Consider the following 10,569-nt stretch of genomic DNA (forward strand, 5'->3'; position numbering starts at 1 on the left):
ACAGTATGTACACCCAGAGTAACCTCCTTCTTCCTTGAGTCACAAGCACCACATTGCACACTATCGATCTTTGCGTTCTTTGAGTTGTTCTCACGTAATGGAGTAGTACTAGCCAATGCATAGGTTTGGTGCACGCTGAGCTAGATCGGTGTACCACATTGTACTTACCATCCACAGGTCACACTATTTTCTGAAAATAACTTATATATTGCTGAAACTTATAAAATTTGTGTTCAGTTCAGTTATCATACGTAAGCTTCGTGTATTTCTTATTTTTTATCCCAGGCTTGACTGTACATCCATCTTACTACTGATTAAATAGGACAGGTTGATCCAAGAGATATGTGCTATTTATTTCTACTAACGTTCTTTTCTCATGTTGACGTTCAGGCCTAACATCGGAAAATTGGGCTAGACATCTGCTTATGGTGAGGGTAATTAAATCAGGGTTTTCATCTTTTTTTGAGAGATTTAACATTATTATCTTAAAGGTTTGTGGGTTAGAGTTCCTAATTGTGCAACATCTCACGATCATACAATTAGTCAAATAATAAACCTATTGCTGGTCTCCCAATATAAGCTATTGTATGTGTTTTCTTTTGTTTTATACGATTATGATATGAAAAGTAAAAAAAAATAAGAATTAGTGTTATGACTTGTACACTCTTAGCTCTCTAAGATTTGAAAGCGTATACTTTCGCATGAGTTAGCATGGAGAAAGTTACGACCATGCTTCTGAAACACTTCAATAAGGGCATGGTCAGCTCCTATTTATTGAAGTAAGATATTAGTTGGGAGACAAAGAAATCACTACACATTTCTCTGTTAGATGATTAAATGATTTATTTTTCCCTATATGTGGATACAAACAATTACTCAAAATATGATACTCTCTCTGTTCCATTCTATAGTGCCTATAGTGTTTTGGCACAGAAATTAGCGCAAGAGTATTTTCTACACAAGACCCCCTAGCTGAACGATTTGAGATCAACGTAAAATTTGGGAAATCTGTATCTTCCTAACTTACCATAACAAATCCCACAAATCTCTCTTATTGATTCTCCATATATGTGCAGCCAAGTTCAATTAAGGAAAGTAAAACATTGCTGTCTAATTTTAAGAAATCGTTGGGTCATGCATTAGGAATCTCAATTAATTGTTTCCAATTTTGTATGGATTTTTTCTCACGCATGTTGTGTGGGAGCTGAACGGGAGAGGGGGTAATTAAAAAAAATCAAGCTACAACCTTATATTCTGAAACAAATGTCAAAAATCTATAGGCACTATAGAAAGGAACGGAGGGAGTATAGGTAGTACCAACCTAAGAAAGATAATTAGTGCAACTACGGAACACTCTATTTGGTAAACAAACAAATTCCTATATTTTTGTATTACTTCATTATTATCTTTTATAATAGTCTGATGTCCTCTTGTTTGTCGTGGTGACACTGAATGTTGCATTTGGTGGTTACAACTTTTGAATGATCATGTCGGTGCAGTATCAGTAATCTGCGTCCTATATTTTCGGGAGTTACATTCAGTGATTTAAAATATTGAAATTGAAATATTTTATTGTGCAGAGTGATCTAGACTTACTAAGGTCTCTCCAACCATTTGGGTCTCTTTCCCATTATGCGTTCAGTAGCTTTTTTGGGTTGAGAGGCAATTAATATTGAGTCATAGTTGTGCAATATAGTAGGTGTTTATGGATTTATGCTTGACGTAGTATGAATTGAGATTATTTTATTGGTTTTGTATGCGATACATAGGAGATGTGATTGTTCTAGAGTTTACCCTCTATGGTAGTGTTTCTGTACAAAAACTTTGTCATGCAATTGTTTCCCTGAAATAAAAAAAGGACGTACCCAGTGCTGAGAGCTCCCGCACTGTGCGGGGTCTGGGGAAGGTGTTAGTGGCAAGCCTTACCCTCACGAAGTGCAATGTGAGGAGACCGCGACTCGAACCTGGGACCTCTCGGTCACAGGCGGTGAGGCTCTACCGCTGCACCAGGCCCGCCCTTCAATTGTTTCCCTTAAATCTGCAGTATATTTTTGTTTTTGCAATTTTTCGACAGAACTATAACGTTTCAACTGAACTAACATAGAAAAGAATCAAAATGATCCAGGTCAGATTATCTGATATGTGCCACGAGATTCGGTGATTTATTAGTTTTATTATTTTTAGAAATATAGACATGGATGATTCGTCTAGAGAGATGGTTCTTTCTCATTTTATAACCACGTGATGAGTGCAATAGGTTGCTAGATCTACTGCACATCACATGTTTATTTGGTCATTCTGATTTCTTCCAACATTGGATCTGATCTGGTATTTCTTGGCAAAAACAAGTGTGGTCTATAGTCCTCATGTGCTCTCGCTGACATATTTGTGTGACTTATTAATTGTTTTTCTACTTAACTTCTGATTGTTCAGTTAGCAGTTATATTATACTTCCAACTTTGATTTCAATGGTTGTCTAGGTTGTAGGTTTCAGTACTAGAATAGTATGCTCAGATGATTTTTTTAATGGATTTTTGTGAGCTATCGACCTTTTTTGGCTGAAGGAGTTTTATGAGTTGTTGCCCTTTTTGGAACTTTTTGTGAGCTTATAATTATGAAAAAACATTAGCATATAAATGCTCCATGCCATCATTGCATATCAATTATAAAGTATTCAGGTTGTGCAATTTCTGAAAAATTATGACAATTTTGTTTATTTGTGCTTCAGGTTCAGGTCACAGTGGCTCTCTTGCAAGCCCCTTCAGCCCCAAGTCTTGGCGATCGCCAAGAACTCATCCAACCTGGTGCCTCAGCTCAATTTTGAATACTTTAGCATGCCCACTTATACAAGTCGATGCAGTCTGGAAGCTTAACTCAGGTCAACAAACAACACATATAGGTTTGGTAATTGTCATCCAAAACTTTGTAACTCCACACTGATCCCAACTCCATGTCTATGTAGTCTCGCCGAAGGTCTCTTTGGCACTTCAACCCAAAGCATTTGGGCTGCAACTCGGAACTCATATTGGAGCAATTCTATGCATCCAAGATGAAGATTGGTTCATGGACAATAGAGTGATATTACCGCTGCTGCAGCCAATGATTTCATATCAGCTCTAGGTCAATGGGAGATCGCTCCCCAGTTAGCAGCCATATTCAATAGTTCATCATTCGGTCACAGGAGGATCTATCACATTCCGAGGCGCCACAACTATCGAGTGTATCATCAGGTTAGGCTGGCACTTAGGATGCTTGATAGAAGTATTGCTTTTAGGGCTTAAGTTATTCTCCAGAATCTGGGTTATGATCAATGAGAGTTGTTTTTTCAGAACATGCACTGTTGCCGTTCAGATCTATCTCTGTAAAGTGTTGATAATTAATGAAATTCCCCAGTTAAAAAATCAAAAGCTTCCACTGAATCTTTTCTGTTTGTTTTTGTTAGTTAGTCTGTGAGAGCTGAATCGTTGTTTGTCATGTTGTAAGAGTATGTTTACTTATTGTTCCTTTCTGATTACCTTTACTTATTGTTCCTTTCTGATTACCTACAGCAGTGAGATATCCCATGCGTTTTGAATCCTATATGAATAATAAATACGAAAATGAAAGCTCAATAAACAAAAGCTCTAGCTGAATTCTCAATGTTAGGCTATGCTTTATATATTATTTTGCTTTTTTTATAATACTATTCTAATGTAGGTTCATAAGCTTCTCTTGATTAATATACTCTTGAGACTGATCAATACTATGTTGTAGTGTTTCTTCTACCAACTAACTATGTGCCCTTTTTCAAAGATAGATAACTTTTTAGGGTGTAGCGTCTTAGATTAGTAATTATGCAATCAAGTAGATATTTTTTCCAACTTTGGCTTTACTTTTTTCTTGCAAGCGGTTACATTTGTGGACTTGGGTGATCTACTATCTTGTTGGGTTGTTTCTCGGTGTGCTTGTGGCACCTTGCAGTTTTATAGTTGATATAATCATGTTATCTCAGGGCAACGGTTAGACAAATATAGTATTATGTATACAAGAAGCCTATCTTTGTATCAGTGGTCCCCACCCTCACTCGATATATTCCCCATACTCATCCTCATTATCGGGATCTTTTGTCATTTTCATTTTTTATTTACACTTTCCATGGCGTTTTGGTTCTTTGGATATCATTGAGGGAGCTAACAAGTTTGTTCATTGTTGTTCTCACCGCACAACGACGACCCCATTCACACGTGCAGCCCGCATGTCATGCCACAGTCACCGCTCCATACCACACAAAGAAAAGAGTGACATGCACTGTTACACCGCACAAAACAGGCCATGCAACAATGAAATGCAGACGGCGCGGCGAAGCGCGCATATTCATCTAGTAATATCAACGGCCCTGCAGCTCATGAACAAATGCTTCACATCCTCTTGAGCTGCGTTACAGAAAATAAACTTTTCCTTTATGTGACCTCATGAGGTATATCACTGATTATTACAAGAGTCTTTTTGGGGATCCTGAACCAAGCAATGTCTGTCTAGAGGAATCGGTGAATGGTGACATTCCTAAGTTAACTAACCAAGAAAATAATATTCTCATCACCGACTTCACAGAGAAGGAGGTTCATGAGGCAATAATGCAGATGGAGAAGAATAAGGCCCCGGGACCGGATGGATTTCCAGCTGAATTCTATCAGTCATTTTGGGAGATTATTAAACATGACCTTTTAGCTCTCTTTGCTGATTTCAAACAAGGAAGGTTACCGCTGCACAAATTAAACTTTGGGAATATCATTTTGCTACCGAAAAAGAGAATGCAATTCAGATCCAAAGAATACCGCCCAATATGCTTACTAAATGTCAGTTTTAAAATTTTTACCAAGGTAGGTACAAATAGAATTACGGGCATTGCGCACAAAGTGATTAGGCCTACGCAAACGGCATTTATGCCAGGTCGTCATATCTTGGAAGGAGTCCTGGTGCTCCACGAAACTGTTCATGAAATTCATCGTAAAAAATTAGATGGAGTAATTATGAAAATAGATTTTGAAAAGGCGTATGATAAAGTTAAATGGGACTTTCTTCAACAAGTGTTACGCATGAAAGGTTTTGATCCGACATGGTGTCAATGGATCAACCAAGTATGTGAGTAAAGGAAGTGTTGGAATTAAAGTTAATGATCAATTAGGCCACTACTTTCAAACTAGAAAGGGATTAAGACAGGGTGATCCGTTATCACCAATTCTTTTTAATATCGTAGCGGACATTTTGGCCATCCTAATTGCAAGAGCAAAAGAGGATGGACAGATAGGTGGCCTAATTCCAGACTTAGTTGAAGGAGGAGTCTCAATTCTTCAATATGCGGACGATACGATTATTTTCATGGAACACGATTTTGATAAGGCTATGCATATGAAATTGATACTTAGCTTTTTTGAGCAACTATCGGGACTGAAAATAAATTATCACAAGAGTGAAATTTATTGCTTTGGTCAGGCCAAAGAAGCAGAAAATGAATATACAAATCTTTTGGATGTGAGGCAGGCTCATTTCCACTAAAATATCTAGGCATACCTATTCATTACCTTAAGCTCAAGAATAGTGAATGGAAACCGATTGAGGATCGCTTTGAAAGGAAGCTTGCGAATTGGTTGGGTAAACTTTTATCTTATGGGGATAGATTGATTCTTATTAACTCAGTTCTCACAAACCTACCCATGTTCATGTTATCTTTCTTTGAAATTCCTAAGGGGGTACGAAAGAGATTAGACTTTTTTCGTAGAAGATTTTTTTGGGATAGTGATGGTCTGAAGAAGAAGTACAGACTTACAAAGTGGAATATCATTTGTCGGCCCAAGGACCAAGGTGGTCTAGGCATTGAGGTATTAGAAATTAAGAATAAATGCCTCCTTACTAAATGGCTATATAAAATACTTCATGGAGACGGGGTATGGCATGAGTTAATCATGAACAAATACTTGCATTCAAAACCACTATCTCAGGTTCAAACAAAAGATTCGGACTCACCGTTTTGGAAGGGTTTAATGAAAGTGAAAGATGATTTCTTCAGTAGAGGTCAATTTCAGGTAGGAAATGGGTTGGAAACACGATTTTGGGAAGATTCTTGGTTGGGTAATGAACCTCTGTCCATTCAATATCCTCGCTTTACAACATAGTGCAAAACAAAAATGTCACGGTAGCCTCTGTCCTAACTAATACCCCTCCCCTTAATATTCGGTTTAGGAGAAGCCTTACAGGAAATAGATGGGGACGGTGGCTACACCTTGTTGAGCGGCTCATGCATATCCAGTTAAATGATCAAGAAGATAATTTTACTTGGAAGTTGACAAGTAATGGTGTTTTTACAGTAAAATCACTATATTTAGATCTCATGAATGACAACACTCAATTTTTGCATAAGGATATTTGGAAGTTGAAAGTACCACTAAAAATAAGAATTTTTATGTGGTTTCTTCACCGCAAAGTTATTCTAACAAAAGATAATCTAGCGAGGCGTAATTGGCACGGTAGTTTGAAATGTTGCTTTTGTAATCAAGATGAAACAATAGAACATCTCTTTATATCTTGCCCGCTGATTAAAATTATGTGGCGCATAATACACATAGCTTTGAATATCACACCTCCCAACAATATTACACATCTCTTCGGTGACTGGCTGTTGGGTGTTGATAAACATGAAAAAATGCAAATCCAAGTTGGAGCTTGTGCACTAATATGGGCTATATGGAACACTAGGAATGACTATGTGTTTAACAAAACAAACAAAATATCTTTTTTGCAGGTTATTCCCCTCACTACACACTGGATCCGTACGTGGTCCTTGCTACAGCCGGAGGAGCGGCGACAGGATATGGCTATTGGGTGCAGCCGTTTGGAGATGGTTTCTCGGGATTTGTTCAACCAGTTCAGCTGGCGACCTGTTTTTAGAGTGACATGTTGATTAGACATATCACGTATCTCTTAGTTTTATTTCGATGGTTGATTCATGTAGCGACCTTATGTGATCCTTGAATTGTAACAGACACGATACCAAATAATGAAATAAATGAGGCCGTATGCATCAATTGATGCAGAGGCCGGGGTATTCCCATTTCGAGAAAAAATGTGTTAGACCACGCTTAGTAAGACGATATGTAGTCCAGATTCTTCCCCGAATGTTGAGGCATGCTACAAATTTATAGCGGAGGGGCGTACATGAATGGGAAACTTAAAATGGAGACCGAGCTATATGTAACCCTTTATTTGCAAGCACTCGAAATTCGTATTTCAAAGTTTTAAAATTTTTAAAATAAAATTCCAGAGATAGCCAATGATATATGCTACACTGGTGTAAAATCTCAACAAAAACTAATTTATATTCTAGACTACACAAAATTGACGAACTCTAATAAATTTTAAAGTCATTCGCCGAGGCACATCGGATGGTTGTGCACAGTATGATTTATATACCGATTTAGAGGAGAAACCCCCGTGAGCTCCCAAAACCAAATCCAAGCATCTTCCGATCCATCTCCAGAGTTAACTGGATACGTATTTCTTACAGCTTCCCAGGTGGCCAAAACCTGAAAAAAGATCTGAATGGTAATAGGTTTTCTTATGTCCTTTTAGGCTGGTTATAGTGCTAGTATCATAGCTCGTATCATGCATATTGGTCCCACAAAAATGATGACGTGGCAGCTAATTAAGGAGGAGAGAGGAGATTAGAGTAAGAAAATTTAATGCCAAACAAATCTTGAACACAAATTTGCATTGAGATTCTAAAAAACAATAAATATAGCATGGCTATGATACTACTATATGATACTACCCACTATAGAGATAGTATCATACACAAATATCATATGCATGATACTACTATATGATACTTACCACTATGATCAGCCTTATCGAATTCCCGTTTGTGACCGCTTCAGGCACACGTGCGTCTTGCCTTAGTATATTATTGGCAGGATAAGGTTGTAGATATCGCGGTGCAACGTCTTGAATAGTGCGCGCCGAGATCTATGCTTCACTAATTTAAATACAGTGCATACAGTGCCGTCGAAGTTGACTTACACGTGCAGACGTGCTTCACCCTTTTTCACTTAATTATTATTCAAGTAAAATGAATGATTACAACAACTAATCATTCGTTCACATTACAATACTAGAACACTTTATCGGTCGATCCAACATTTTCTTGTGCTAGCTGATGCTGCTTATTCGTTTCTGCTATATCAGTCTCTGCTAGTAGGAATTGAGATTGGCTTGGCGCAGCTTGCGCTCTTCAGAGAGCTTCGTAGCGAAGCGCGCGAGCGCCTCCTCGTTAGTTCCCTCGTCGTCGACGACCTCGTATTTCCCTGTGTCGATGTTCACCCTGGACACCTTCGTCTTGAGCAAACTTTCACCAATCTGAATCAGCGCCTCCATGTTCTTCTTGGTGGCGATATCCACTGACGCGGTGTCCCCAACGAGTGAGTCCACCTGGATGCGGAGGTAGTTCTTCTCAACTCGGAGAGCCTTGAAGAGCACGGCGGCGTGGATGTCAACCATGTCAGCGCTGGCGTGTGAAAATATGTCGATGATAGGGGTGAAGCTGCCGTCGATGAGCCACTCGCGGAGGCCCCACTTGGCGCACTCCGGCGCGGTGTACTTCTCCGCCTGCTTGGGCGAGCCGGTACCTAAGGAGATGATGAGGTAGTTGTCGTACTCGGCAGGCTTACCGTGGTTGAAGTCCGGGTTCCGGGACAGCACCTCCTTGGTTATCATGGACATGGCGGCCATGGTGGGGTTGTTAGCGGCCACACCACCGTCGATAAGGTGGTACTCACTGTCGGGGAGCTTGCCCGAAGGATCCTGGGTCTTGAAGTAGTGTGCGGGGAAGTAGGTGGGCGCCGCTGACGTGCTGATGCAGATGTCCGACAGATGGGCGTTCTTGAGCGGGTTCTTCTTGGCCTCGTACGTGTTGAAGATGATCGGCTGCAGGAACTTGACGTCGAACGTCGGCACAATGATGTTGGTGAGGGTGTCGGCTAAGGTCACGTCGTTGGTGAGGCTCTTGATCTTGTCATGCAGGTACTTGCCGTCGTACTTGGGACCCAGCAGCGAGCCAACCAATGACGTTACCGGAGCCAGGAACCCGGACCTGCAGTCGGCCGAACCGATTAATTATTAGTCGGACGAAGCGATCGAGCGGCATGAAATTAAGACCTTTCTACGACGTACCTCGCCTGAGGGAAGATCTTGGGCCCGTTGTCGAGGTAAAACTTGTTGATGTCCTTGGCGGCGAAGAGGGGACGCTTGTTCTCGCCCGGCGCCGCCAGCATCGACGTGACCAGAGCGCCGGTGCTCGTCCCGGCGATCACGTCGAAGTAGTCTGCGATGCGCGCGTCCGGCCCGTCCAGCTCCTGCAAAACAAAGCACTCCCTCGGAATCAATCAATCTATCTATCTAGGACGACGTACGACGATGCACCGAGGAGCTACGGACGGACGGTCGTACTTGGAGCTTGGCCTCGAGGCTGGCGAGGATGGTGGACGGGATGAGGCCGCGGATGCCGCCGCCGTCGATGCTCAGCACCGTGATGAGCTTCCCTGGGACGGCGGCGGGCAAGTCATCGTCGCGTCGGCGTTGCTGCTCTGATTTGCTCACACTCCTATCGGTGGCCTCTAAATTGCTTAAAGACTTCTACTAGCTTTGGATCTCGTGAGTTCCCAACTGGAGGCTCGCAAAGCCATATAAATAGAAATTTGGCGTCAGTAAGCTGGTAAGATGGAATGTGAGGCTACAGACTTCACACTCATTTTTTGCGTGCGCGTGTGTCACGATTGATTAGCTGGAGTCCCTACTCGCCGGGGCTGGTGTAACGCCCCACTTTTGCAACCTTGTTTATTTGTCCATAATGCAAAAATTAGGGGGAACAAAAACTTTTTCTTAGACTAATTAAGATGAATTGCCTTGATCTGTTTGTTATGATGAATTGCCTTGATCTGTTGGTAGATGTATTGACTTGATTTCTTGTTGAGTTTTGTCTTGAGCCATCTCCTAGAACAACACCTCTAGTGGTAAAACAAACAACTCACCTAATAAAACACATGTTTGTCCTAGGAAAAGTTGTTTTCCTTCTTACTACATCTAACTCTTCCCCTGATGGCAACATGAGTGTGCCATCTTGATTTTCTCTTTGTAGTACAAGATAGCTCAATCATCCTTAATTCAAAACTTGGGATCATCTACCCCTCATCACATCCTTCTCTTGTACCCACTCATCCTTGTTGGTTTTGAGGCCATGTCGACCATCTGTGTTGACAGGCTTAAAATGTCCAGACTTTGGCAATTGATCTCTAAGCACCCACAACTGTTATTGTTGACTTCAATGCATGGATCTCATCTATGCAACATCCTCTTCAAACTCCACGTCCTGCATGTCTCAGTCAATCCTTGCAACTCATATATTCAACTTGATCTGGTATCCTATCCCATGTTCCACCACCAGATCACTCTTCCTCTTTTACCTCTTGTTTTTGTTTCCATTCAAGTTTATCTTCACAAAACCAAGAGTGGATTGATGGGTACAGTCTGTAGCCACCATCT

General features: G+C 40.8%; 1 pseudogene; it reads right to left on the reverse strand.

Annotated features, from left to right (window-relative positions):
* Positions 1-8,063: 8,063 nt before the first annotated feature.
* LOC124698939 lies at positions 8,064-9,593 on the reverse strand (annotated as a pseudogene).
* Between the last annotated feature and the right edge of the window lie 976 nt (positions 9,594-10,569).

This window comes from Lolium rigidum, chromosome 3, assembly GCF_022539505.1.
Source record: "Lolium rigidum isolate FL_2022 chromosome 3, APGP_CSIRO_Lrig_0.1, whole genome shotgun sequence".
Classification (NCBI taxonomy): Eukaryota; Viridiplantae; Streptophyta; class Magnoliopsida; order Poales; family Poaceae; genus Lolium; species Lolium rigidum.